Raw genomic sequence first — 27,026 nt, 5'->3', positions numbered from 1 at the left:
ATAGCCCACTGTAATAACCTTTTTACTTGATTAGCCCTATAAAAATCTTATCTCCAAATAACGTTGCATTCCAAGATACTGGGTATTAGAACTATAACATGACTTTTTGGGAGATGTAATTCAGCTCGTAACATCTTCTTGCTGGTGATGTGGCTCTTAATGGGAGATGAGCACTTTCTGAATCTGTCACTAAGGGCTCTTATGGGAGATTTTGTGTGAAGGCATAGATAGGACCAGTTGTGGACTAAATATTGTGTCCACATAGAGTAACTCGAAGGAGAAAGCACCGTAACTTATCTCTTTCACTGGAAAGTCCCCACTTGGACACACCAAACTGCCTGCCTAGCTTTGTTACCCTATCCTTGGCTCTGTGCCCCTTTCTTCCAACCTGCACAGTTTGAGACTTCATTCTTTCACCTCCCCTGTTATTCAGAGACATTGATTTGGCCCTAGTGTTTTTCATCAATTGCACCTACACTTCCAGGATGTATTGGAACAAAGTAATCCTCTGTGCTATCAAATTCTGCTATCTTCCAATCTGGAACACAGATTTGTTTGTTTCTGTTTCTCTGTTGTGTTTAGAAACAATGGTCTATTTCTATCCATTGCCCAGGCCACATTCCAACCTAACCAAACCAGAATTTCGGAGGGTGTGACCCTGATTTTTTAAACTCCCCAGGTGATTGTAACACACAGAGTAAAAACAAAACAAAAACAAACAAGCAAAATAAAAAAATAAAAAACCAGTGATCTAGAAAAGCAATGTGAGAAATGGCAAGATGAGGGCTGGCTTTGATACTCCAAGTACAAAACGCATATACATTTCCCAAAACCAGATATTATGTCTCAGACACAGTACAATTGCAATACATACCATGGCCAGGAAATATTTTCCTAATTGCAAAATAATTTAAGGAGTTATCCCTGTCCACAGTGGATGTAACATCTTACCTCATTGTGAAAAGAAGTTCTACTTTCTGTTTGTCAGTTGGATCTGTGATTACAGACTGTACCTTGCCAGCTTTTGGTACAAAAGAAGAAAACTAAGTTTAGAAGTAGCTATCCTTAATTCTATCCTTAGTTACACAAAAAGTTTACTAGGGTTTTAAAATGAAAAGCTTTTCATTACGGTTTTTTTTTTTTTTTTTGCCTGTTCAAAGTGTACTTTTGAATCAAATTATACATTTATATAATTTAAAGGGCTAAATTATTTATTTTTAATTATTATGTAGAATTATTTATTAAGAAAACAACACCTTCATACCCCTCATCTCATTTCCTTCTTCCACAGTAAAACATTTTTCTATTTTCCTGCTGCTTTTACTGAAGGCTGCTGGGTAAATTTCAGCCTCTTTTGTCATCTTGCCATTCCTAACTGAGCCCTGAGGTGTCTCCATTTGTCTCTTGTCTGTGAGGTGATGGACTCATTCAGTTGAGTGACTTGTGCCAGATTTTGATCATCGTTTTCATTTCTTGGGATGCATTGCTTTTCTTGTGGGTGTTCTTCCATAAACTTGTATATTTCCTTTTATCGTCCTAGTTTTCTCCTAGTTTCTTTGTTTGGGTCTTGTGCTGCTTCCTTTTGGAAAAAGATATTGAGGTAAAAATTACCATAACCTTAACCACTTTGAGGTGTACAGGTCAGTGGCATGTAGTGCATTGACAATGACGTGTAGCCACTACCATGATCTAGTTCTGAAACATTTTCATCGTCCCCAAAGGAAACCCTTTACCCATTTAGCAGTCTCATCGGTCTTTGGTAAGATCAGATACTTATTGCACTGTTATCTATTGCTGTGTAACAAATGACCCTGAAAATTAGCAGCTTAAATCAATATCATTTAGTATCTCTTAGTTTCTGGGTGTCAGAAATCTACACACAGTTAAGACTTTAGCTCAGGATGTCTCACAGCCTCTAATTGTAGTGTCAGGGGGGATGGTCAGGTCAAGGCTTGACTGGAGGAGGGTCAGTTTCCAAGCTCACTCACAGGAAAGTTGACAAGAGTTAGTTCTCTGCAGGGCTGTGGATGGAGGCCCCCGTCCTTGCTGGTTTGTGATTTGAGGCCTGCATCAGTTCCTTGCTGTCTGTGTCTGTCCACAGGGGAGTTTACATTAGGACACCTGGTGCCATCAGAGCGGGTGAGAAAATAATAGAGGACTCAGAGAGAGAGAGAGAGAGAGAGAGAGAGAGAGAGAGAGAGAGAGAGATTGCTGCTAGGATGGAAGTCAGTCTGTCTCTTGTGACCAGTCTGGGAAGTGACATCCCATCCCTTTTGCTGTATTCTAGTTATTAGATGCAATCACTAGGTCTGGCCCCCACTCCAGGGGAGAGGATGCACGGGGCATGAGTCACCACTGTGCCCAGAGGTGGGCATCATCGGGGGTCATCTCTGAGGCTGCCTACCCTGCTTTGGTATGGCTTTCTCCAGCTAGTCTCTGTTTCAAAATGGTGGCAATTTGAGGACCTGTTATCCAATTTTGAATAATCTTTGGTAATTACAGGGTGATTTTGCTTGTCCACCTCTAAAAGAATTTACATTAATTCAGAGGAGAGAAAACTTATACAGGCAAAACTCATAACAATTAAAACAAAACAAAATGAAATTTTGAATATATGTGCCTTGCACATGAAAAAGGCAGGCAAAGTTGAACAATTATTGTAATCCTGTGCCCAAATATATGTAAGTGTTCATAAATACATATCCTACATACTAGGTATGGAGGACATTATATTGATAAGAAAACAAAAAATCAGTGTTGGCTACAGGTATTGAGGGGTGGGGGGCAAACTTTAAAAAGGCCTTACCTAAACGAGAGTGAACGCCATGGTGAGTTAAAACCATGTTATTAGAGCACTAGGAATTAGTCGGTGTTTAACATGAGACTGTTTTGTGAGTTTTGATGGCTGTTTTGAGAATCTCCAGAACAGGATTCGGATGTTGTGTTTCCCGGGGGCAGAGGTAGAACTTCAGGGTGGAAAGAACTTCTTTGTGTCCTGGATCCCCCTCCAACTAGCTGTGCAGCTTAAAGCACATTATTTAACTCCTTTAGGTTTCCATTTCCCTGTCCGTAAACTAGGATAATCATAGTATATATCCCATGGAGTTGATGGAATGATCAACAAAGTAGAAGTTCAAGGATATTGTCTCTTTCATTTACCTGTATTTAACTAGGGCGAAAGGATGGAAACATTGTGGTGTGGTTAGGTTTTGGCTTAACACTGGGATGAATCATTCCAGTTTATAGCAGGAGCTGGCAAACGATGACAGGTGGGATTTCGTCCATGGCCTGCTTTTGTGTCTTAATCACTTTGGCTGTTATATCTGAATACCGTAGACTGGGTGTCTTAAACAATAAACGTTTGCTTGTCACCGTTCTGGAGGCTGAGAAGTCCAAGATCAAAGGGCCTGCACGCAGATCTGGTGTCTGGGGAGGGCCTGCTTCTTGGTTTGTAGATGGCCATCTTATCCTTGTATCCTCACACGGCCGAACGAAAGAAAGAAAAGAAGCACGCTCTCTCATGTCTCTTCTTCCAAGGGCACTAATGCCATCCATGGGAGCTCCACCCTCATGACCTAACTCTCTCCCAAAGGCCCATATCTAAATGCCATCACATTGGAGGGTAGAATTTTAACGTATGAATTTAGGTGAGAAACAAACATTTAGGCCATAACAGACTGTGAGTAAAGAATGGTTTTTATAATTTCAAAGAGTTGTTGAAAAAGAAGAGGAAGAAGAACATGAAGAAGAAGGGGAGGAGCAGGAGGGGGGTGAGACAAAGAAGGAGTGGGGGAGGGGAGGAGCAGCAGTGGACGAGGTGTGTGGCCCACAAAGTCAGAAGGATTTCATATTTTGCCCTATTTCAAAAACAGTTTCCCAGCTTCTGAAAAGCTTTCTCAAAACAGGCTGTCACTCTAGGATAGCGAGTGAGATTCCTGGGCTTAAGAGTTTCACAGAGGTACGTAAGGACATAGAATGTCTCTTCAATGATGGTCTAGAAGGAATTCAATCTCAACAGGACAACTGCAGAAAATCCTCTGAAGTCCCCTTTAACCATAAGATTCTATCAATTTTTGGCTGTTCATTTCGTATTTTGACAGCTCTGGTTGCTAGAAAATTCTTCCTTACATTGAACAAATTGTTTCCTTGTAAAGTTTATCCATAGCTGCCCTTTTCTGTCCTTCATTCTCTGTAACTTTGCGTCTTACAGTGGTTATCAGAGGGATGTTGGAAGAATTGAGGCTTCAGCCATGTCTGATATCTTGGTACTAGATTAGTCCATATTTTATTGCAAAGTGATGGAAAGCCATGCAGTAAAGGAACAGAGGAAGATACGAAGCCAATCTTCCTGTTAATAGTAAGAAAAATAACTTAAAAAAGGAAATATTGGCTTGGACTTATTTAGATGTTCAGCCTGACAGCGGGCACCAGGACAAATGTGTGTGTGTGTGTGTGTGAGTGTGTGTGTGTGTGTGTGAGGCTGTGTGTGTGTGTGTGAGGGTGTGAGGGTGTGTGAGGCTGTGTGTGTGTGTGAGGGTGTGTGAGGGTGTATGAAGGTGTGTGTGTATGTGAGGGTGTGAGGGTGTGTGAGGGTGTGTGTGTGTGTGTACATGCATATCCTCACATGCAATCCTCACAAAAGCACTATGAGATACCAATTATTATCACAATAGTAACTAACAGTAACTGAATACAACAACAACAACAAAAATTTCATACAATAAGTACTGTTATTATCCCCATTTTGCAAACAGGAAAATAAAACTTAGAAACACTAAAAACCATGTCTGACGTCACACGAGAAGGTGAGTAGCAGGTTCTGGTCTCCAGCCTAGGTGTACCTGACTCCCAAGCTCGTTCTCTCACCTGCCGTAGCAGCCAACACATCGTACCTGTGTTATAAACAATGTGAATATCACTGGTCCAAAACTTCGTTCTTCTTCCCCCTAATAATAATAATATAAAATGCAACTGTCTCATTTTATTTATCCCCCCTGCTCCCTTTACACTATGGGAAGGAGCAGTGTCCCTTCCTATACACATTGCCTTCTCTGGGTGCCTAAAACACGATGGGTATTTTGAAATATTTATTTTGGTTATCCAGTAGTATGTATATAGGGAAATGGGATGGTATTTAATCCAACCTTCTCCCTCTGCTTTGTTTGGCCAAAAATCAATGGTTTTCAGGTTTCCAGGCAAGTGTAATGAATATTTTTTAAAGAAAATATTATCTTGGAGCTACCTGAATCTATTCTGTGTGGTAAGATTCCACATTCCTTCCTGCTTATTTTTCTACTTCTCCAAGAATTTGGCTCCTTTGCATTTTTTTTTTTTTTTTTTTTCTACTCAGAAGAAAGTCGATGTTTCTCTGCCTTTATTTTAATAGTCATCAAGATTTAGTGAAGTTGGGTACCCTGTGCGCTGAGGACGGCAGTTAATTATTCTACAAAGCTGGATCTTCCAGGGTCCTCATGTGTACAGCAGTGAAAATGACCCCAATATAAGGTGTGCATGTAGCAATGACTTTTCCTTTTTTATTTTTCATAATTGGAACATGTGAGTTTATCTGAAAAACAGAGAAATTCTTGGTTTGAGGTTAAGGTCCTAGAGGGAGGTCAAGATGGACGCAAATTATAATTTTTCCAAAGGTTGGTGATGAAGGTACCGAAGGTAGAAGAAGGTTTATGCTTCAGTGGGATCGTTTCCCCAGCAGTGAATGGGCCCTAGATGTTCTCCAGAGGCTTCAGATACATGAGGATCTGAGCAGTCAAGGGGGTTGTATGTGATCCCAAGTCAGCGAGTCCAACTCGCTCTCCCCAAAACTTGACTCCTAAGGTGACTCTAAGATGCTGAGTCATTCCGAAGTTGGCCCTGAGAAGAGGCTGTCCTTTAGTTGCTGGGACGTTTTGGGCTCTGGGTGGCAGATCCAACTGGGCTCATGTCTGCATGCTTTGGCTTGAGGATGTGAAAAACCTTGGTGGACAGAACAAGCAAAACTATAGGAACTGAAGGAAGTGTAAGCAGATTGAAGTTACCACAGGCAAAGGGTGTGTGGCACAGCAAGAAATCACCTAAGTCCTGAAACAAATACTGGTCACAGTTGCTTAGTTTTGTTACTAATCCTCATCCTGGGCCTGGATTTAGACATATCTTATTATATAGTTAGAAAAATAAAAGATTTCTACCTCACCATCTTTCTTTTTTTTTTTTTTTTCTGTTTTTTTTTTTTTTAATTAAATTTATCGGGGTGACATTGGTTAATTAAATATGCAGAGGGTGCCAAAAAATGTATATACAGCTTAGGAAAGGGAAAAAACTGTATTAACATTGTAATGCTCAATATATATTGCTAATGAAAAATGAACACGAGTCACGTTTGACTTCTGCAATTACAGGAGGTGCTCATAGTGGTTACCATCAGCGTCCAGAAACTTCTAATTACGGCAAACATTGCTTGGTAGACTTCTGTGGGGAGCGTGTAAACTGTCCCAACACCACAGCAGAAGCAGCAGGATGTGTGACTGTGCGAGGTGTCCCAGGTCTTCCCCTGTGCCCATCATACACAGCACCATGCGTCTCAAACTTACCATGAATATGTGCAATTGTGAAGTGTGTTGGAGGTTCTGTGCGTACTCACACCTCCATTGCTGTTGTACTTCCACAACGTTCTCGAATTTCAAATACCACTTCAAAATGGTCTTTCGCTCCTCGAGAAACAACAACCGTGCTTCCACCATTTTCTCTGACTGCCCTGCCGGTCACAGGGTGACACTAGCATTCATTTGATTAATGCCATCTTTTGATGGAATGTCATACTACACACTGCTACCGTAATTCAATTCAACTTCGAAAAGTAATACATAGATAACATCTCTTGAAATGTGGATACATGTTTTCGGCACCCCTGGTATAGGTTTGAAGTGTACTATTCTATAATACATCTTCTACATATCGCTTTGTGTGGTAGAAGAGAGAGAAGAGGGACAAACATATGGTGACGGAGGAGACCCAACCATGGGAGGCGAACGCAGCGGCTTTTGGATAAGCAGTGCCCGGCTCATGTCTTTCCTTTTCCTTGCCTACACCCCTCGTCCCACTCCTTGTTTTCACAGCCAGGCTGCTGGAGGAGAGGTTCTTGACAACTAACGCTCCAAAAGAGCAATGCCTCTGAGATGCCTTTTATAACTTTGGGCTTTGTACCAAGGCTAGGGAATATTTCAGGCCTCAGAAATTCCACTTTTGCTCCATGGAGAAGAAAAATAGAAAATTTTAAGTTAAAGGGCTGCTCTTTCTCATGACGTGCAGGCTTAATTGACTACGGTGGGTTAGAAATTGTTGTTGAACCAAAAGAGTATTTTCCAAAGTATAGACTTCAGATGGGTTCATAATTGTTATCATAAATATTTTTTCATGCTCAGACAGCTTTGGAGAATGAAGAGTTAGCGTCAAACCAGTATTTTTGACACAGGAAAATTTGGTTCTTGAAAGTGCTAATGTTCTGATGTGCTTGTTTTCACATTGCTCGTAAGGAATAAGGACACTCCTTTATGATTCAATGTAGTGTCTTCTGTGCGTCTCTGTCTTGGAGAAGATAATATCCACTTGTGGCGATCAGAAATAAAATGTGGATAAAGATAGACAAGTGGGTCCTAGAACAGATGAAGCCTGAAACATCACTGGAGGCAAAAATGACAAATCTGAAGCTGTCCTCTGCAGGCACATTGTGAGAAGGCAAGGTTCTTTGGAAAAGACAGTCATGCTGGGAAAATAGAAGACAGCAGGAAATGAGGAAGACCAAAGATGAGACAGATTGGCTCCATAAAAGAAGCCAAATGAGTCTGCAGGAACACAGTAGGGCTGTGAGGACAGGACACTGGACATCACTCATTCATAGGATGGCCAGGAGTCAGAGCTGACTCAATGGCACGTAACACACACAAGATCATGAGCCAGTATATTCTCAAGTATCAAAATGTGTGTGAATTAATCATGACTGAAGATTTTCAGAGAGATGAGACCTGATCTCAGTGAAAGATGGGCCCCAGCAATAATGGGGATGAGACCGAAGTTGGCTATGGCCAGTTCTTCCAAGGTCACTATCCTTCTAATCCCACGTGTCCTATGGCCTTGCCTCTGAGTTGCTGTTCCTTCAGTAGACCGGTGAGCTGCCAATTTGCTTAAAGCTTCTCAACGTGTCTTTTTCAGTGTATTTTCCCTGTCTCACATAGCCTTCTTTTCTCTTCCCCACTTTGCCAACAATTCTTAATCCACTGATACAAGAACCAAGTATCACCTCTGTTGAACCCCTCTCAGGCTGCTCAGTTGGGTGTGATTTTATTCCTCCCAAACACTCCACGCAAATCTGTTACTGCATTTTCCTATTTATATGTTTACCTCTTCCAGCTATTCTGTGGCTTATTTTTCTTCGTGTGGAGAAAAATAAATGGCTCGGAAAGGCCACACAATGAAATGAGTCCATTTTCTGAACAGGACTGGTTTCAGATAGACTAGCACACAATCACACAATTGACTCATGTTAAATCATCTAAGAAGCCAGACACAAAAGTCCACGTATTGTACGATTGCATTTATACAAAATAACCAGAATAAGTAAATCCATAGCGACAGAAAAGAGATCAGTGGTTGGGAAAAGCTGGGGGAAGAGGGAAATGGGAATGATTGCTGAATGAGTATGGGCTTTCCACGTGGGGTAATGAAAAATTCTGTAACAAGATAGTGGTGATGGCTGCACAACATTATAAATGTTCTTAATGCCACTGAATTGTATACTTTAAAATGGTCTTGATGATACATTTTATATCATGTGTTTTGTACCACAATAAAAAATTTAAAAAGTGAACAGATACAAACAGCCAAAAAAAAAAAAAAAATGTGCTAAAGGCAATTCCCATATTTCTGTGTATGTATCTAAGGCTTCTGATCAGAATATCATAACTTCCTTTGCCTCCCCAAATACTGAATCTTTGACATTTTAGGATGCTATGAGGTGATTTCATAACCCACAGATTCTCCACTATAATTTTCTTCTATATCAAAGTCCCCATGATGGGAAAAAAAAGAGAGAAGATTTTCATGCAAGAAAATGGGATTAAATACTGTCAAAACCAGGTAAAAATACTTATCAGGTATGACGAGGGATTGTTTTATCCCCTTTATATATATATATATATATATATAATTGGTTTAATTTGCAAAGTAATAATAGTTGTTTGCAAAAAAAAGAATAGGATAAGTATGTAGTGTAAAAAATAAAAATCATTAAAAAAAAAAGAATCCCCTCTGACAGACAAAGGTGTTTATAACCAAACTGGGATTTTGCTTTCCTTTCCTGGGGAAGACTACATTCCCCTGCCTCTCTTGCAGTTGGGGAAGGCCTTTGTGTGTTCTGGCCAATGGGGTATTAGTGGAAGTAATGTGACCCACTTCCAAGGCTGGCTATCAAATGCCTGTGCAGTCATCATGCTCTTTCCTTCCTGCAATGATTTTGGAGGTAATGTTTCAGGTTAAGTAGAACCACAAGTTAGGAGAAACCTAGATCCCTATGTCACTACTTGGAAAGTGAGCTACTCAGGAGGGCCAGGCAACGTGCACAAGACTGGGAGATGAATGAAAGAAAATCTATATTGTTATTGCAGTAAGCCTTCGAGACTTAGGGCCTGTTTGTTACCATAGCGTAACCTCTCTTATTCTGGTTCATTTACCTCTCAATCTTACTCAACAGAGGTTTGATTTTTCAATCAAATTATAGAATCTTTCTATGTCGTGTTTTCCTGTTCCTTTAAGATAGATCCCAGATGTGGTTTGGGTAAATCCACTTACTGCTAGGAAGCCGTGCTCTTCCTTAAGCCATGTAAGGGAATCCCACCCTCCTTGGTAGGCATTTCTTAGGAATGGATATGTGATATGATTCTGGCCAAAGGGAAATGACAGGAAGTCTAAGAGAAGATTTCTTGGAAAGGTATCTCCATAGGTTACAAAAAATGGCTGTTTATCTTTTGCTCAACATTGTGAAAAGCCTAGATTAGTGGCACCGTATGTTGGTAGGTGGAGTTATCATGAGAACAAAATTTACATGCCAAGCAGATGAAAACGATGATTGTAACCATTGTTCTTTATGACATCATTGAGCATTAGTCAGCACTCAACATATTCTTCCCATTAGATTTTTAGCACATGAGGTAATAAAACTTTCTTATTTTTTCAATTACTTTGAAATGCTTTTCTGTTGCTTTCAACCGAAAGCACCCTAAGACATATTGATATTTAAGTTGTTTGCAATGTTTTAATATTTTAAATAATGTGGCAGCACATGCTTGTACATTTCTCATTGATTTTGTCTACAATGTTTTTTCTGTAGTTGTACTTCTGGGTCAAAGAGTATAAGCAGTTAAATGTTTTTATAGATAATGCCATATTTTTCTCCAAAAAAACTGCCTTCCCTTTGTCTTTTAAATTTGCCAATTTGAATATTATCAATCTACTTAATTTTGCAATCTGATAGGCAAAATAATATTGTTTTACTTTGTATCTTTTTTATTGATTGACTTTAACATGTTTTCATGTGCTTAGTGACTATTTGTAGGGCTTTTTTAAGTTGCCTATTCAAATCCTTTGGCCTTTTTTCCATTGACATTTGTATTTTTCTTAAGGATTAATAGGAGCTCTTAATAAAAGTAGGACTATTAACCCTTGAATTGGAAACATTTTCTTCCAATCTGTTGTTCATCTTTGACTTTGCTTATTACATGTGTTCCCACATGAGGATTTAATATTTGTATTTTTATCACTTTCATCACCCTTAAATAGAATGCCTATCAATTTTTACATCTTAAAATCCCAGATGTTGTTCATGTCAGTGGTATTTTCAAGGACCAAGAAATCTTTAAAGTGAAAATAACCCCAGTTTTAAATGAGAAGATATTTAGGGGCTAGCGTATAGAGACAAATATTTCTTAAATTACTTTATATAGGTACTTGATTTTCCTGTGCATGCACCTGAAGGAGAGCGAGTACATTTTTGTTGAGTGCTTACTGTATGCTGGGCATTATGTTGAGGGTGCATTACTTGTGATTTTTTATTCAATTTTAATCCTCATGACAATCCTATAAGTTGGTTTTTATTTTTACTATTTCAAGAGAAGTGAGGTTAACAGCTTGTCCGTGGTCACATAGCCAGCAAAGACTAGGTCTATGTTATGAGTCCAGGTCGTAGCTTTTTTTTTTTTTTTTTTAAGTATTTGGATTTTATTTGATAGTTTAAATGTTTTTTAAAACGTTGATAAACAAAACCTGTAGTTGGATCTGGACGACAGATATGTTTTTAATATAGGATTTTCATCCTAGAACGTGACTTTTTCCAACAAATCTTCAATCTTAGGCCTCTTGCTGCAGACAGGTTCCTTGGGAATGCACACACACACACACAAAGGGCAGGGAAACAGTCCCCATGGGAGATGGTAGTTTCTTAGAAAACAGGCCACTGGTCCTCCTTGTGAAGTTCATTAAGTGCCTTTCCCTTTGCTTAGCCATCCAGAGTGAAGTCAAAGGGCTCCAAGTCTTTCCGGAAGCGGAAGCAGCGAGCCAGGGGCTCCTCCCCTTCCTTGCTGATCTGACATGCCCCCAGTCACACGTACCAGGAATATTAAGGATGACTTCACTGGCCAGGACCTCCCTTCCAAACTGCAAAGGGAAATTCTTTTTAATTCTATGGAAAAGCTTCTCTCCCGTGCCAAGTGCAACATAAAAATATGCTGCTCCTGGGTGTGCAATCCGCTCGATGTCAGACTGCTCTGGGGTTCCCAGCAGCTCTGTCTATGGCTCCTGTGCCTGGGTAATGAAGGTGTCTTTCCTGTCACCAGGAGCGCAGTGGCTGAGTGGCACAGGAGTGACCTGGAGCTGGAGGTGATGGCTCTCCTAATTTCTCTCCGATAGAACACACCGTTTCCCTCCACTCTTAAAGAACTGCCTCTCTGTAGCTTTACCCTTTCCACTTCTTCCACGACCTCTGCTGAAAGGTCCACCAGGAACTGGTAGTGTCCAGTGGGCAGGATAAGGACATGGTCAGCAGATGAGCCTCCTTAGGCCAGGGCAAGGTAGCAATGTGTTGCAAACGCTTCTCCACTTCGGGTTTGGCAAGGCCAAAGCCAAACCAGCAGGGTCCTGGAGGCTGGAAGTTTGGGAGGCTGCTTTGGGTGGGGAGAAGGTTTGCTATTTCTGCCTGTAGGTGAACGTTCTTTCCCTGCTTTTCATTTAAATCAAAGAAAAGTTGACAGGCTGACTCTTCCTCAGGAGCAGGAATTTGCTTTCCTAAGGATGCTTCCTCCCCAGATTTTCTTTAAGGGTTTTCAGTGACACCTGGAGGCTGTTTTACCAGCTCTGCAGCATCCATTAGTTTCACTGGAACAATACTGAATGCATAAAGATACTTTTTCTTTTCTGGATTTCCAGCATTTGTCAGAGCTATGAACCGGGTGGCAGGCTGTGAGTTTTCCTCCAGAACGATGTGGTTTCGATATGGAAGCTTCTCACATAGGTCTTTCCCAAAGCAGCAAAAGGATATCTTGGTTCCAAGGCCATGGCAAGACTGGAGACCAAAGCAGAGCCATGCTCTTTGTATCCACTTCTCCAGAGAATCCCCAAGGTTCCCCACATACTTGGGCCATGGGGATGTGAGCAAGATCTCAACACCCATAAAGTGGGATGTTGAACACAGCATTGTCTCAGGGAAGACACGTTGCTGGGATGAGAACTATAACCTGGGACCAGGTCACTTAAGGACTCTGTCCCACAGAGCTACCCAATCTGTATCCCCCAGCTCCCAATGAAGACACCTTTATGACCCAGATAAGTAATGTTTTCAGCTATTTCACACCCATCAGCATCTTGGAAATATTTTACTGTTTCCTGGTGGTTGGTACCTAGACTATATGTCTAAATAGGAGCTCTCTTGATGCCAGTTTTAAGCTCCTCCCATTCAGCATCTGGCGTGGAGCCAAAGAAATTTCCTACACATGACAGCAGGTCAAAGTTTCCACTTTTCTTCTGAATTGTTCAAACTGTATTGAATAAAACATGAAACTTTCCTTCAGCATCTCCACAAGCCAAGAAGCGCAGCGGTCTCTGAGGCATTGGTCCCAATAGCCTAGGTGGCAACGACCCCTGAAAATTAGGACACCGGTCCCATGCTTTTTATCACTACCCTTAACCAAGGTACCATACTGTCTCTGAAAGATACAAACACCGGATAAATATGCAAAACAAATCATATTTGGATTTCTCCCCCCTTCATACGTCTCTTTATCATGCTCTTTCTTTTATCCTGGAAATAATAATAATAATAATAATAATAATAATAATAATAACAGATCTATGGGAGTCAACAGCAGTCTTTTTTCATTTTACCATAATGTCTTCCCTTGAGCTTAAAAAAAAAAAAAGTGAGACATTTTAAATTTTTTTAGCTGTTTGTATCAAACACTATTCTTCTACAAACCCACATCAATCACCAGCTTTATCAGGAAAACATTTCATGATGTTTGTGGGCTAGATCCATATGTTTTTGGAGACACTGATAAATTCGGTGATGGCTTTGTCCCATTTATCACCAGAGCTTATTTGTTAGGGACTTACCTTGCTGAATCCCTCCCTGTTTGAACAGTCACTTCCTCCTGTCTCAGCTGCCTGTCTTTGATGTCTAGTACTGTCTGGTATTATTTTTAAGATGAGAGTGTGGGAAGAAAAGAGGAAATGTGTCTGCCTATTGCTCTAACCTCTGATCCAGGAGAACTTTTCTACGTCTGAATTTTGATATGTACTCTACCAGTTAAGTTTCTTTGGGTGCTAATCCCAATTTCAGCCCTGCCTAACAGCCTTTTTCTTGAATAAGCATTCAGAATAGCCAAAATAAAAGAACCTTTCATTCAAAGACTGAAAATCCTTGAAAATAGGGTCCAGAAAAACCCTAACCAAAGATCCTAGTCTTGAGAGCTGCCTTCTTTTTTTTTTTTAATTTAGCAAAGCAGGTGGGGAGTCAGGAGACTAGATTTCTAATCTTTATTCTGTCACTTAACTTACTGAATGGACTTGAACAAGTCACGTAAACGTCCTGGACAATATTTTCTCTGAAGTGGAGGGATGGAAGCAGGGTATCTGTTGTTCAGTCTCACTCTAGAACACCAGCGCAGCCCTAGACAAAACTGGAAAGTTTTGAGTTGGACTTAAGTACTCTTGTCTTCCTTTCCCGTTTCCTTTTCTCCTCTGAGCATTCTACTAAGTAGATATGTGTTTTTGTCTTGGGGTTCCTTTGTTCCAGTTTTCTCAGTCTATCTTACCACAAAACCTTTTGCAGTCTCCTAAGCCCATTCTCCTTGGTATGGAAATTATATATTAATCTGCGCTAATCAGTGAATGGGTTACTTCTTCTTAGTAACTTGCTTGCATTCTAACAAGGACTTTCACTAAACATAGTATATTTATTCCAAAGAAGTGAACCACAAAACAGAAATTACAGGCCCTTTGGTTGGGTCACTGGGAAAGGGGAAAGGTTAAGGGTTGGGTGGGTACTGGGGTCTTCTTAGAAATCATTAGAAAACAGCCACTGGGTCTGTCTTGTTGAACAGAACATAAATGCATGGTATGCCTGATCTCCTTGAAGAGACTAAATGACCTTGACGTCCTTTTTCTTTTTGTGAAAGCCTGATTTTTTTTTTTTTTAAACAAAAAGTTTATACACATTGAAGGCAAAAATGAGGACCCGTGCTTCCTATTAATTCAGAGAAGCCTAAAGCCTGGTCTGATATCAGCTGCTTCCGATGGCCCCATTAGAGAGCAGGACATAAGGGACCTGGCAGAATGACTGTGGCCCTTCGCTTAATTTTAACATCCTAAGCTCCAGTCATTGCTTATGAAGACATTACCTTCTTACTGAAGAGAATTTTGAGTTCTCTGTGATCAGGGCTTGGGCATTTTACTTCTAGCACAGGCTGGGAACATAGGGTTGCTTAATGAGTACTTGCTGACATATCTTTCTGGAAAAGAGAGCAAAACAGTTATATAGTCATGCAGCTATACAGTTATTACCTCATTTTTCTGGGATATAGCAGCCTTTAAAAATGTCAGTAGCACCAGTATCTTTATTTTGCTGAGAGAGGAAAACAAAGTTTAAATGACTTGCTTATGTCACAAGTAGAGTGTGACAGTTTGGATTAGAACTAAATTCTTACCAGTAGCTAAAGCAGAAAACATGAGAAGGATCATCTCTTTGTTGATTACTCTGCCAGTCCTTGAGCTCTTGTGAGCGGGTTTTGAGCAAAAGAAGAGGAAAAAAAGAATGCCTGAGAATGCGGGCTGGATTCATAAGAGAGTTGGAACCAGACAGATTGTAAATATGCTGGACACTGGTACAGTAAAGGAGATAAAATGGTGGTCTTTGTGGTGGTACTGAAAGAGTCCATGCAGAGTCTTACCCACTTATGTAAGAAGCCCTTTTTAGGTGTTCAGATTTTGAACTGAAAGACTCAAAGTTATGCCCCAGACCTGCCACTCGCCCGTTGAGAGCTCTTTGGGAAGGTGCAGGGTAAAGAGTCCAAAGCTATTCCTGTTGCCTGTAAGTCCCTGCATGGCAAGGCTCCTGGCTACCTCTGTTCCAGTCCCATGCCCACCTTGCCATTTCCTCACCACACCAAGCAGCTTCCGGTCTCAGGGTCTTTGCACTTGTGGCCCCCGCTCCCTGGAAAACTCTTCCTTCAGAGAACTGCATGGCTGTCCCTCACTTCAATTGCATTTCTGCACCTTATCTGAGCCGTTGGGGTTTCCCGATAGTACTAGCTAAAGCATTGTCTCTGTATTGTTATATGCAAAAACAAGAATAATAGCCCTACTTTCCTATCCTTGAAGAGTGAATATATGTGAAAGACCTTAATCAACTTTCAAGTACTATGTATACAAATATAAAGATTTTGGATTGTTTTTCTAACTGAGAGAACTACAAGAAATTTACTAAGTGCTTTAAATTTAAGTATTGGTCAGTTTTTTTCTTTTAATTGCATCAATCTTTTGAAAAACTTTTCATTGATTCTTTTGGGGGGGATTCATTTTACAGATTACCGTCCTACACTAATAGTGATGACCAGATTTTATATATATCTGAAGAAGGACAATAACCTGTGCAGTGGTTCTATTTTCCTTTTCTTGGTCTATAATTGAATCAAGCCAAATTCATGACTCTAGCTGTCTTTGAGAACAAGGGAATTTTTCCAGTTTAGCAACAGTTGCTAAATGATGAGGAAGAACTCTTTAGGTGGCAGAGGATAGAAGCTTGACTTTAGACACAGCAATGATGCCGGCGTACCTTCCAGATGAAAATCCCTGATGGGCTGTTGAGTATTAGCAACAGTGGGGTGGAGAGAAGTTAGCAAGTGTTAATCATTGGCGCTGCTCTGAATGGGGATACTAGGGTTTAAGTGAAAACCAGCCATTCCCCGGTACAAATTCAACATTAAAAGAGTGACTTTGAATGACAGTTGTGTTAAGTCCTTCCTACACGAGCAAGAATTATGCTTTGCGTTTTTCATGTGTTATTTCCCTTAATTCTCATAATAACCTTATGAGTAGGTGCTAACTCTATCCCCTGGTTTAGTTGAGGTGACCATGGTGTAATGAAATAAATTAATTTGCAAAAACCCACAGAGCTACGGAGATCAGGAGTTGGAATTCAAACCCAGGTTTGTCTAACTTGAAAGCCAAAGCTTTTAATCACTATATTAGATTGTTTGGTGTATAATTTATGCAATTAAAAAAAAAAAAAAAAATTCAGCAGGAAGGCTCTCCCCATGTAGTGCATTACATGAGAGGCCCATGGAGCCCCTGGAATGACTCCAGTGTTTCAGTCACGTGGCTCTCAGAGTAGGGTGCAATATGACATCCAAAGGGAGATTTTGTATTTCCTACTTGTACATTGAGTATTCATAACATGTCCTTTAGGAAAACACTGTCTCTCTTAAAAAACAAAGAAACGCCAGTGCAATTGCATGTGACACAAGCTTTTTTGTAGAGTTCACTTTTATCTCTGTAAGTATCGGGATATGTATTATATGCAGTTTTGTATCTCCTTGAAATAAACGTTATGTGCATATTATAACTAAACGGAAATACTTCCTGGCATGAAAGCAGAGAATGATGAATGAAACCTTGCGTGATTTGCCTATAGTTGCTCTCCTCTGTGTCTGTCTCATGTCCTTTCCTTCATTTCATTCAAGCCGGTCTAACAACAAACAGCCGTGCTAAACCATACTAAATAATTCAATTCAATACTTGCGGATGTTTCTGAGGTATGTGTATTAGAGATGACGGTGATCTTAGTAGGAAGGGGAAAGAGCTGGGGCTTCCACATATTCAGGAAATGTGCTTAAACGTGCATTTATATTCTCTGCTTGGTTTCCTTTAAAGATTAAGTTTATTTTGAGCTTTTGTGAGTGTGTTATGGGAGGAGTCAGCATACGACCCTTTTTTTCTTTTTCCTTTTCTCTGTTAGAGACTTAGAGGACAGATACCGTATTGAAGAGGTTAGCAGTAGGGGAGGTTGTGTGGGCATGTAGTGGCTCTGGGGGTTCAAACACACACACGTGCATGCACACACCAGGAAGTGGCTAGACGGCTAGAGGAGAGATTGATTCAAGGAGTGGTGCTAGAAATCCTCACAGGCCAGCAGCAACTGGCAACGTGGTCAGCTGATAGCTGCCTTAGCACGTGGCTGGGATTTATGGGCAAGTCTCCAGTTCCTGGCAGCTAGGAAGGCTGAGAATAAAGCAACTTGGAGTCACTAGATAGCTTATCACGATGGAGATGGAGACCCAGCGAGAAGCAGACGTGCAGTTTTCAGAACGAGGGCGAAAGGGCAGAGCTGGAACCAGCCGGGCCGATTCCCAGTATCTCCTGTCCTCTGCCAGGATGAGTGAGAAGATCAGAGATGACTTCTCTAGTGAGGGGCCAGACAGATCCAGGCAAAAAGCACGATATTTCCCCCTGGTTCGCAGTTTGCTGCACCTTCAGTGAATAAGCCTACACAACAATATTGACTTGGACTAGTCATGTGACTGATGAGTACTGGGCAACAGAGTGATTCTGTGAGAGCTGCCGCTTGCATAAATATACACAAATGAAAACATGTTTATCCAACTCATAATTGTCTTTATCAGTGAAGGTGCCAGTAAGAAGCACATGTCACACTCAAATGGGATAATTAAGAAAAAAACACACCAAAAACTTAATAGATGATTAACAAGGGTGTAGGCAGGGAAGGACAACCCATCACAGGATGATGAAGCAGCCTGTGGCTAGTGACAGCGGGACCATGACCATCCCATGATAGGACAGGAGCCGAGAACAGAAAGCACTTGCAGCCACACAGCTTTATTTCATGCCCAGTGAAATAAAGTTTCACATAACTTTACTGCTTGTTTTAGGAACTGCCTGAAAGATCATTCATCTCAATACCCTGTTACTTAGCTTATTCTCACTTGAGTAAATATCCCTTTCTCAGGAGAACAGGTAGCTCAACCAAGCTTACGACGCAATTGTTTATTCTTTAACTGACCTGGAAACCCTTGTCTTGCTGTATCCACCAACCCTACACTGTCATGTCATGAGCTTTGCCCAAGTCTAACCAAGCCCCACACTGAAAAATCCACCTCAAAGCAGACCTTCATCACCTCACATATGTCCTGACTTTGCTGTACCTCCCGCAAGTTGTCGCTAAGACTGTCAAGGCAGTGACCTGTCTTCCTGGGATAAACAAAAAGCGCAGCTTTGATTTATCAATTTTGGTAATATTTTCAAGAGCCAGCATTTGACAGAACTGTTACTAGAAACTGGGACAATGCTTTAGCTGTAGGCAGTGGCCACCCTACAGGATCTGTGGCCTCTGTAGCACAGGAATTGGCCAAGTTTGGGGTGGGCCCGGGAATCAATACCCAGAGTCACTCAGCTCTCATCCTCTGGTCTACTGTTGGTGTCTCCCCTCTTCACATCCAACTGGGAACCAGAGGGCACAGCAGTTCTGGATGCAGCTCCTAGATTCAGGGCAGGGTAGCAAAGGGAGAGACAAAGGAGAATATCCAACACACTGACCCGAAATAAAAATCAACACAAACCTCAAAATGGTGCATACTTCATGCTTAAAAATTTAGGTCTGCAAAACTTGACCTAGAAAAATTGGACTTTCTAGAAATACACTGAAGTAAAATTTTAAAAACTGGTTTTAAGTTCTAAAATAAGTTGAAAATCATGTGTAGTAAAAATTACCCTGGAAAACCCCTAAATTACCCATAAATATAGAGTACAGAGATTCGTGGTGGGTAGTGCTGTACAGTAATATGTATGTATAGCTGGGTAATATATGCAATGTGCAATTCTACAAAAGGACCATAGTCAGCAAGTAAATAATTCAAGTATTTTGCAACACTTTCACAATTCCAAATTGCCAACTCTGGCATTATCATGATTTTCTACATTAGATTTTAACAAACATTTTTTTTTCAATGTATCCGTGTTTCTCTAATGCCTTCAAGTAGTTATTTTTTTTAAAAGAATTTATTTTGAGATAATTTTCAATTTAAAGACAAGTTTCATGAAATTACAAAGAACAAGTGTATATACCCTTTACTCAGATTCACTGATTTTGAATATTTTGCTACATTTGCTTTTTATTCTCACTGTGTGTGTGCGCACACACCCCACCTACACACAACTTTTTGCTGAACCCTTTGAGAGTAAATTGCATACATCATGTTTTTTTACCACTTAATACTTTGTGTATTTCCCAGGAACCAAGGGTATTTTCTTGCATAACCACAGTCTAGTTATCAAATTCAGGAAACTTAATATGCCTGCACTGATTTTATATAATGTATCATCCATTCTCCGTTTCATCAGTTATCCCAATATCATTCATAGCAATTGTTCTTCCAGTACAGAATCTAGTCCAGGGTCACGTGCGTACCACACTTATTTATCATGCTTCTTCCATCGTATTTAATTGGGATGGTCCCTTAGCCATTTTTGTCTTTCCTGACCTTGGTATTTTTGAAGATTAAGGATCAGTTATTTTATAGAGTGCCCTGCAACTTGGTTCACCAAGTGTTTCCTCATAATATGATTCTGGTTCTATTATGTACTTCTTAGGCTATCATACCTTAGGCACTTCATGTCTGTTTGCCCTATCTTCTTGGCATTAATTTTCATCACTTGGTTAAGGTATTGTTTGGTTTCTCCACTGTATAGCAAATTTTAGTTTTGTAAATTATAATTTGTAGGGAGCTATTTTGAGATTATGTTAATAACCCCGTTTCTCATCAATACCCTTCTTCTCCCCCAATTAATTCCTTAATTTCTTCATGGAGGAGTCATGGCACAATTTTATCCTAACTATGTATAAAACCTTTTAAAGTTTAGAAATCCCTTGGGGGTGAATTTGGGAAATCACTGAAACTCTTAGATTTATTTTAATTTTTGGCCAAGCTGATTGAATTCATCTAAATTAAATGTGGGTCCGTTGAAGCTCTGTTATAATAACCATAAAAATGTCCTGAGGATAGATGCTATAATCAGTCACATTTGATATGGACAAAATGACTGACCAACAAATCACATATTTAGTGTACGGTTTACAGAAAAATGATCCCGCTGAATATAATTTCAGTAAAGTAAACATAAAAATGTTTTAACTATACTAAATAGAAAATCCAATAATAAATTAAACTGGCTTAATATTTGCTCTGTAAAAGTGCTTGCTTGACAAAAATGTTTCAGTGATGTTATAATTCTGAATAAAAAATACTATTATTAGCCTCATCTTATTGAAAAGCTACAAGACATATTCACGTTTATGGATCTAGGAAGAGGCAGAACCTGAATTTGAACCTGGTGTGAAAACCAAGTACTGATCCACTATATCATAACGCTTTCTAAAAATATTCCCCTTTGTGGAATTATCATTGCACTTTGTGTCAGGTTGGTTCTTCAGATTTGGTGTTACAGTAAATGACATTTCTTTGCCAACTTCATCAATCAGAGTTCTAGAAGGAAAGGAGATGTTGTACATACAAGAATAATTTAAGAAAATACACTAAGGAGACTCTGTACCAAGGTACGGACAGGGTTAAGGGATTCACAAAGGGTTGGCAAAGCCCTCAGAACGTAGCAATGACAGAAAGCTGTCCCTGCCATTTGTCCAGCGTGAGCAAGGGGAGGAGGTTCCCACTGGAATCGGGAGAGAGCTGCAGCCATGTCACTGGGGCCCTCTGATGTGCCCACTCCTGCTAAACTGCCATCCAGCTGCAAGGGCGTCGGGGTAATGACACCCCAACCTTTCCTCCCATTATCTGACCTCATGTCGGAGCTTCCTACTGGCCAAACCCAACTGGACCCCAGAGAGTAAGGGAGCCCATGTGGCACAGTTGGTGGTGGTCATTCTCCCTGGGCACAGACTAAGGCTGAGAGGGGTGGAAAGTAAGCAGGTAGAGATACATGGAGTCTTTCTGTCCCACGAAGCGCTCCCAATGTATTCTTCTACATAGTGATCACAGTACAATATCAGTAAATTGAGCAATTCAAGAGAAAAAAGATACAAACATGCAAATGACAAACAGTATACTCTTCTAAGTGTGACAGGGGAAAAAAGACTTCGCTAAAGAGGATATCCGGAAAGTAGCGCCATTGTGCCGCTGAGTAGAATGTGAACTGTTCAAATGAGATCAGGAGTCTTTTGCAAGCTGCTTATATTAAACCTGTCCTTTGATCGGTGGCTGTAATTACATTTTAAAGGGTCTGGCACACCTTTCAAGTTTGCTGCTTTGCTTTCCAGTTGGCTCTCCATCTTAGTGCCAGTACAGTTTTCCGAGTTGGTGTGAACTCACCTGTGGTTTCTGAGAGGTTCATGGCTCTGTGGGTCCCTCCTGTGTTTCTCTGCAAACGCTGTTCCCTGTTTCTCTATTGAAAGTCATCTGTGGGGGAATCACCTTGTCTTCTATTCCCCTGCTGCATCTTGTCTTGTACTTCAGTGTAAAGAACCCCAAATCCTGCTTGGCGGGATTTGATTTACGTGAAGGAAATCAAATATGAGTATGAACAGATTTTGTTCTCTTACTCGTTTAGAAGATCATTCATAGGCCTTCATTCTGGTGTCCTGTCTGCTACCCTTCAATTGAGTTTCCTGCTTTCATACTTGCAGAGTTCACTTCTGGGACTTTTCCTGCTCTTGCCTAGAGGTACCTAGTGAAGCAAATGCAGGCAGGTCATGCCTTAACAGGCCACGAGGCTGAGCCTAACCCAGTGTCTCACCAGTAGGAGAGAGCTGAAACCTGAAATCCATTAGTTATTTGCAAAGCTCCATCTATTCTCATCTCAAGCCAACTGGTATAGTGTAGGCACCAGGTAAATCCTTTCCAGCAAGGCCTTCAACTTATTAGCCAAGGAATCCCTGGAGCTCATCAAGAACAATGGGGAGTTGTGAATTTAAAAATTAGAATAAAAAGATGCTGTTAAAGCTGAGTAGAGGAGGAAAAAAGAAAGGCTTAGCTTCTCCTTTCTATTACGATATATTTTGTCAAAATTCTCCATTTTCAGTGTCTCTCATTTTACATTTTCCAATGATTGAAGCACTTTGTTTAGGGCAAACAAATATAAATCAATAAAGAATTACTTAACTAGGAAATGCAAATCAATAGCAACTTACTTACACAGGAACTTTTTGGTCTGACATGTTTAGCAATATGCTATTTGTTCTAAAATTGTGGCTTTAAGAAATGATAGCTTGTAGTGAAGTTATTTACATAGCAAAGCACTGTACAATAATCTGTCATTTATCTCAGGGCAAAACCAACTAGCACTTTTTAGTGCATTTCATATCTATGATAAAGAGATAAGAAAAAAATAGAATCATAAGAACAGTAAAAAGGACAGTTTTTCTAGTACAAGTTAACACAAAATACGTGCTTAACCCAAATGTTCTTTATTTTCTATTAATAAATCTCTAATGAGAATTATTGGGTATAATGATCATTAAGAAGAACTTTAAGTGGTTTTCGAATGAAAAAACTAAGATTACTTTGTGTTTGGTCTTATTTTTATTTTGGTATTCTGATAACTTTCTCTGACAAGAAAACAATAGTGTTGAGCCAGGAAAATTAAATTTTTTAGTATCTGCTATAACTATTAGACAAAAAAAAAAAACAACAGTACTGGAAATTGACCTTCATTTTATGATCCCGAATCTACCACTGACTGGCTGTTCAGCATTGAGCAAATCACTTATGTCGTGATTGCTTAGTCTTTCCATATTCTTCTTGGCACTGATCCTTTCTCGTGCTGACCATGTGCCAATGATTGCCCCCATGTTTTTATAAGACTCTACTCTGACAAGAGCTGACCCAACTGGACCAATTAAGGTCCTTCCCTAGAATTTGGCTTGGCCCAGAGATAACATCTCTGCAGTGGTTGAAACTCTATAATATATAACTTATACAATGTCGGTAGCCATGTTTTCCCTCTTCTGAGGAATGCTGGTTTATCTTGAGAGAACAAAGCCAATATGCAGTGAGAAACAGAGGCAGAAACAATTCTGGTGAGGCTCATGTCTCTGGTTCCACTTCTCCCTGATGCCCCGCTGCTTCTCTGAGCTTCCATACACAAGGTTGTTCAACCATTGCTCGGCTTTTGCTTTTCAAGTTAGGTTTAATCTCATTCAGTTCTGGTTAGAATATTAACCCCTCATTTTCAGGATCTACAGCCGAAGTCCAGTATGTCATTATGTATTTGTAATTTTATGTTATTTTTTAAAGGATGGCTCTCAAACTTGTATAAGTTTAATGCACACATAAACCTGGACTCATTGCTACTCCTAAATAATGCAACTTGTTTGTAAATAATGCAAATGTTTGTAAAAGATAGGAAATCAATCTTAATCAATCTGCTACTGTATAAAGTATAATTCCCTTCATGTTCCATTCGTTTTTACCCCTATTGGGAAGTGGCTCCCTTTGTTCAAATTAAACTGAGACTAAAATGAAGTTCCTTAGATTAGTAACAGGAAGAATATTGAGGAGGAAGTGATGGGGAGAACTGGAAATTTGAGGGGATTTCAGGTAAAATTCTACCTGTCATGACCCCTCTGGAACAAACAAAGGGTCTCAATACTGAAGGGACAACTGATGAAATGAAAATTCTAGGTGTTATACGTTGGGGATTTTTAAAATTAAAATATCATACTTCCTCCACGGTGATTAGATGATAGTTGGAAGTTTTGTGGTCTAGAATTTGATTGTTACTTTTGCATATTCCCCATTTTATTCATTGTAATATATTAAAACTATAATACCTTTCAGATGTATTAAATATATCATACTTAGTTTTCTATCATAAAAGCTTTATGTTCAAGAGATGAAAATTTTTATCATTCTCTTTGTTGCTGTGCAGCTATCAGACACTGAATTCCTGTCATGTGGTTCTGGTTGCCTCTTCTTACTTTTCTTAATGCATAATGCAGTTCAACATTTTCTTGTTCTAAAGGTTATTACAGTTTTTCCATTGATATAATTATGGCTTCACTCACTTTTAAGGAAGAACTTAGAGTCACAAAGTGGTAGTTAGCAAAATATTTTAACTCTAAACAATCAACAATAGTGGAAATATGGGGTAATTAACTGTAGCTTTAATTGGATGTAATTTCTTCATTATTCTTACTGCAGTATGAGTATTCACAATGGGTGTTAACTGGGGCCAATTTTATATATGTATGAAATTCGCCAAGGTTAAAATTAACTGAAAGATCTGGTCAGTAAAATCCAAAGTCAGTGAAGGAAAGTATCAGCCTAACCCTAGATGCTATGACTTGGACTTAGAGGGCCTGGAGGGGGACAAATGGAGAATGGTTGGTATTCAGAAACAAAAAAGATCTACAACTATAGTGCAATAACGAAGCCCCAACCAGCAGCATATGTGGCCTTTGTAGGGTAGGGGCAGGTTGTGACTCAAAGACCTGTCAGTGCATTCAAAAAAACAAAGAGGCAACCAACTGAATGGGATAAAATATTTGCAGACAATACCTTCAATAAGGGGCTAATAGCCAAAATATATAAAGAACTTATACAATTCAACAATGACAAAAAAACAAATAGTCCAATTAAAAAATGGGCAGAGGACCTGAATAGACACTTCTGTCAAGAAGACATATAAACGGCCAACAGATATATGAAAGAATGCTCACCTTCACTAGTTATTAGGGAAATGCAAATCAAAACCACAATGAGATATCACCTCACACCTGTTAGAATGGCGATCATCAATAAGACAAATAACAAGTGATGGAGAGGCTGTGGAGAAAAAGGAACCCTCATACACTGCTGGTGGGAATGCAGACTGGTGCAGTCACTATGGGAAACAGTAGGGAGGTTCCTCAAAAAATTAAGAGTATAATTACCATATGACCCAGAAATCCCTCTCCTGGGTACCTACTCCAAAAGTCTGAAAACATTTATCTGTAAAGATATATGTACTCCAGTGTTCATTGCAGCATTACTTATGGTGGCCAAGACATGGAAACAACCAAAGTGTTCTTCAATAGATAATTGGATAAAGAATATGTGGTATATATACACAATGGAATACTATTCTGCCTTAAGAAAGGATGAAATAGTGCCATTTGTGATAATATGGATGGATCTTGAGATTATTATGCTAAGCGAAATAAATCAGACAGAAAAAGTCAAGAACCATATGACTTCATTGATATGTGGGATATAAAACTGAAAGCAGCAAACGAACAAGACAAACAAACAAACAAACAAACAAAAACTCATAGACACCGACAATAGTTTAGTGGTTACCAGAGGGTAAGGGGGGATGGGGATGGTTACCAAAGGATAAAGGGGGTCAAATAGATGGTGGATGGCAGGAGAACCGACTCTCAGTGGTGAACACACAATGTGATATATAGATGATGTATTACAGAATTGTGGCCTTGAAACCTATGTAATTTTACTAACCATTGTCACCCCAATAAATTTAATTAAAATAAAATTCCACAAGAGTAACTACTATATGCACATACTTTTTGCATATGCTGTTACCTCTGATTGTAAGACCTTTACCTTAAGAAAATCTTACTTGTCTTTCAAGTCTTAAGTTACTCAAGCTGCCCTTCCTCTGTGATGCCTGCTTCTCATTTTCCCAGTTGAGTTGATCCCTACTGTCCTTGTACATTCTCATATTACAGTAGTATTGTACGGTGCTGAAATTCTATTTGACATGCTTGTCTCTTTTACTAGGAATATGAACTCATTGTGGATAGATTCCATCTATTATTCATTTACCCTCATCTTTAATGTCGTGTCTGGCCCTTATCAGACCCTCCATGCTTATTGAATGAATAACAAGCAGGTTTTTAATGAATGAATCTAGAGCATCAGATGAAGTTTTGAGACAAAATAAAATAAGATGTGGTTACAAAAAATAGAAGGTCACAGTATACCCTACACGGCACATACTTCTGCTGAGCTCTTAACTGTGGGTCTCCCATTCTTCCTTCAAACGAGAAAGGGGATTATTTTTAGATGAAGAGGCAGAGTTAGACTTATTTATATATCTGGAATTAAGGACCAGCAAAGGCATAGCTTAGAAGGATGTAAAAACAGAAAGCTAGAAGCCTCCTAAGCCAGATTTCAGAAGTACAGGCTTTCGTAGACTTGAAGAAGCACTGATGGTAGGAAGAACTTGGCCTTTGGAGTTACACCGACCCGGGCTCACAGCCATTGGTCAGGCGCGTGATGTCCAACAAGACACTTTAATTCTCTGAGCCTCACTTTCCCCAATTCTGAAATAGGGATAATCATATGAACCATAAAGGGATCATGAAAACTAATTGATATTATTAAGGGCTAATACGATAGCCTGAGCTTCAGAAATGTTTGTTCTCTCCTAATATACCAAACTTCAGCTACTTACTAGCTCTTTTC

At 39.8% G+C, this 27,026-nt stretch overlaps 1 pseudogene; it reads right to left on the bottom strand.

Moving 5' to 3' along the window:
• Positions 1-11,542: 11,542 nt before the first annotated feature.
• On the bottom strand, positions 11,543-13,149 carry LOC109434052 (CWF19-like protein 1; annotated as a pseudogene).
• Positions 13,150-27,026: the final 13,877 nt, after the last annotated feature.

Source organism: Rhinolophus sinicus, linkage group LG12, assembly GCF_036562045.2.
Source record: "Rhinolophus sinicus isolate RSC01 linkage group LG12, ASM3656204v1, whole genome shotgun sequence".
NCBI lineage: Eukaryota > Metazoa > Chordata > Mammalia > Chiroptera > Rhinolophidae > Rhinolophus > Rhinolophus sinicus.
The sequence above is the reverse complement of the archived record's forward strand: the minus strand, read 5'-3'. Positions and strand labels throughout refer to the sequence as shown.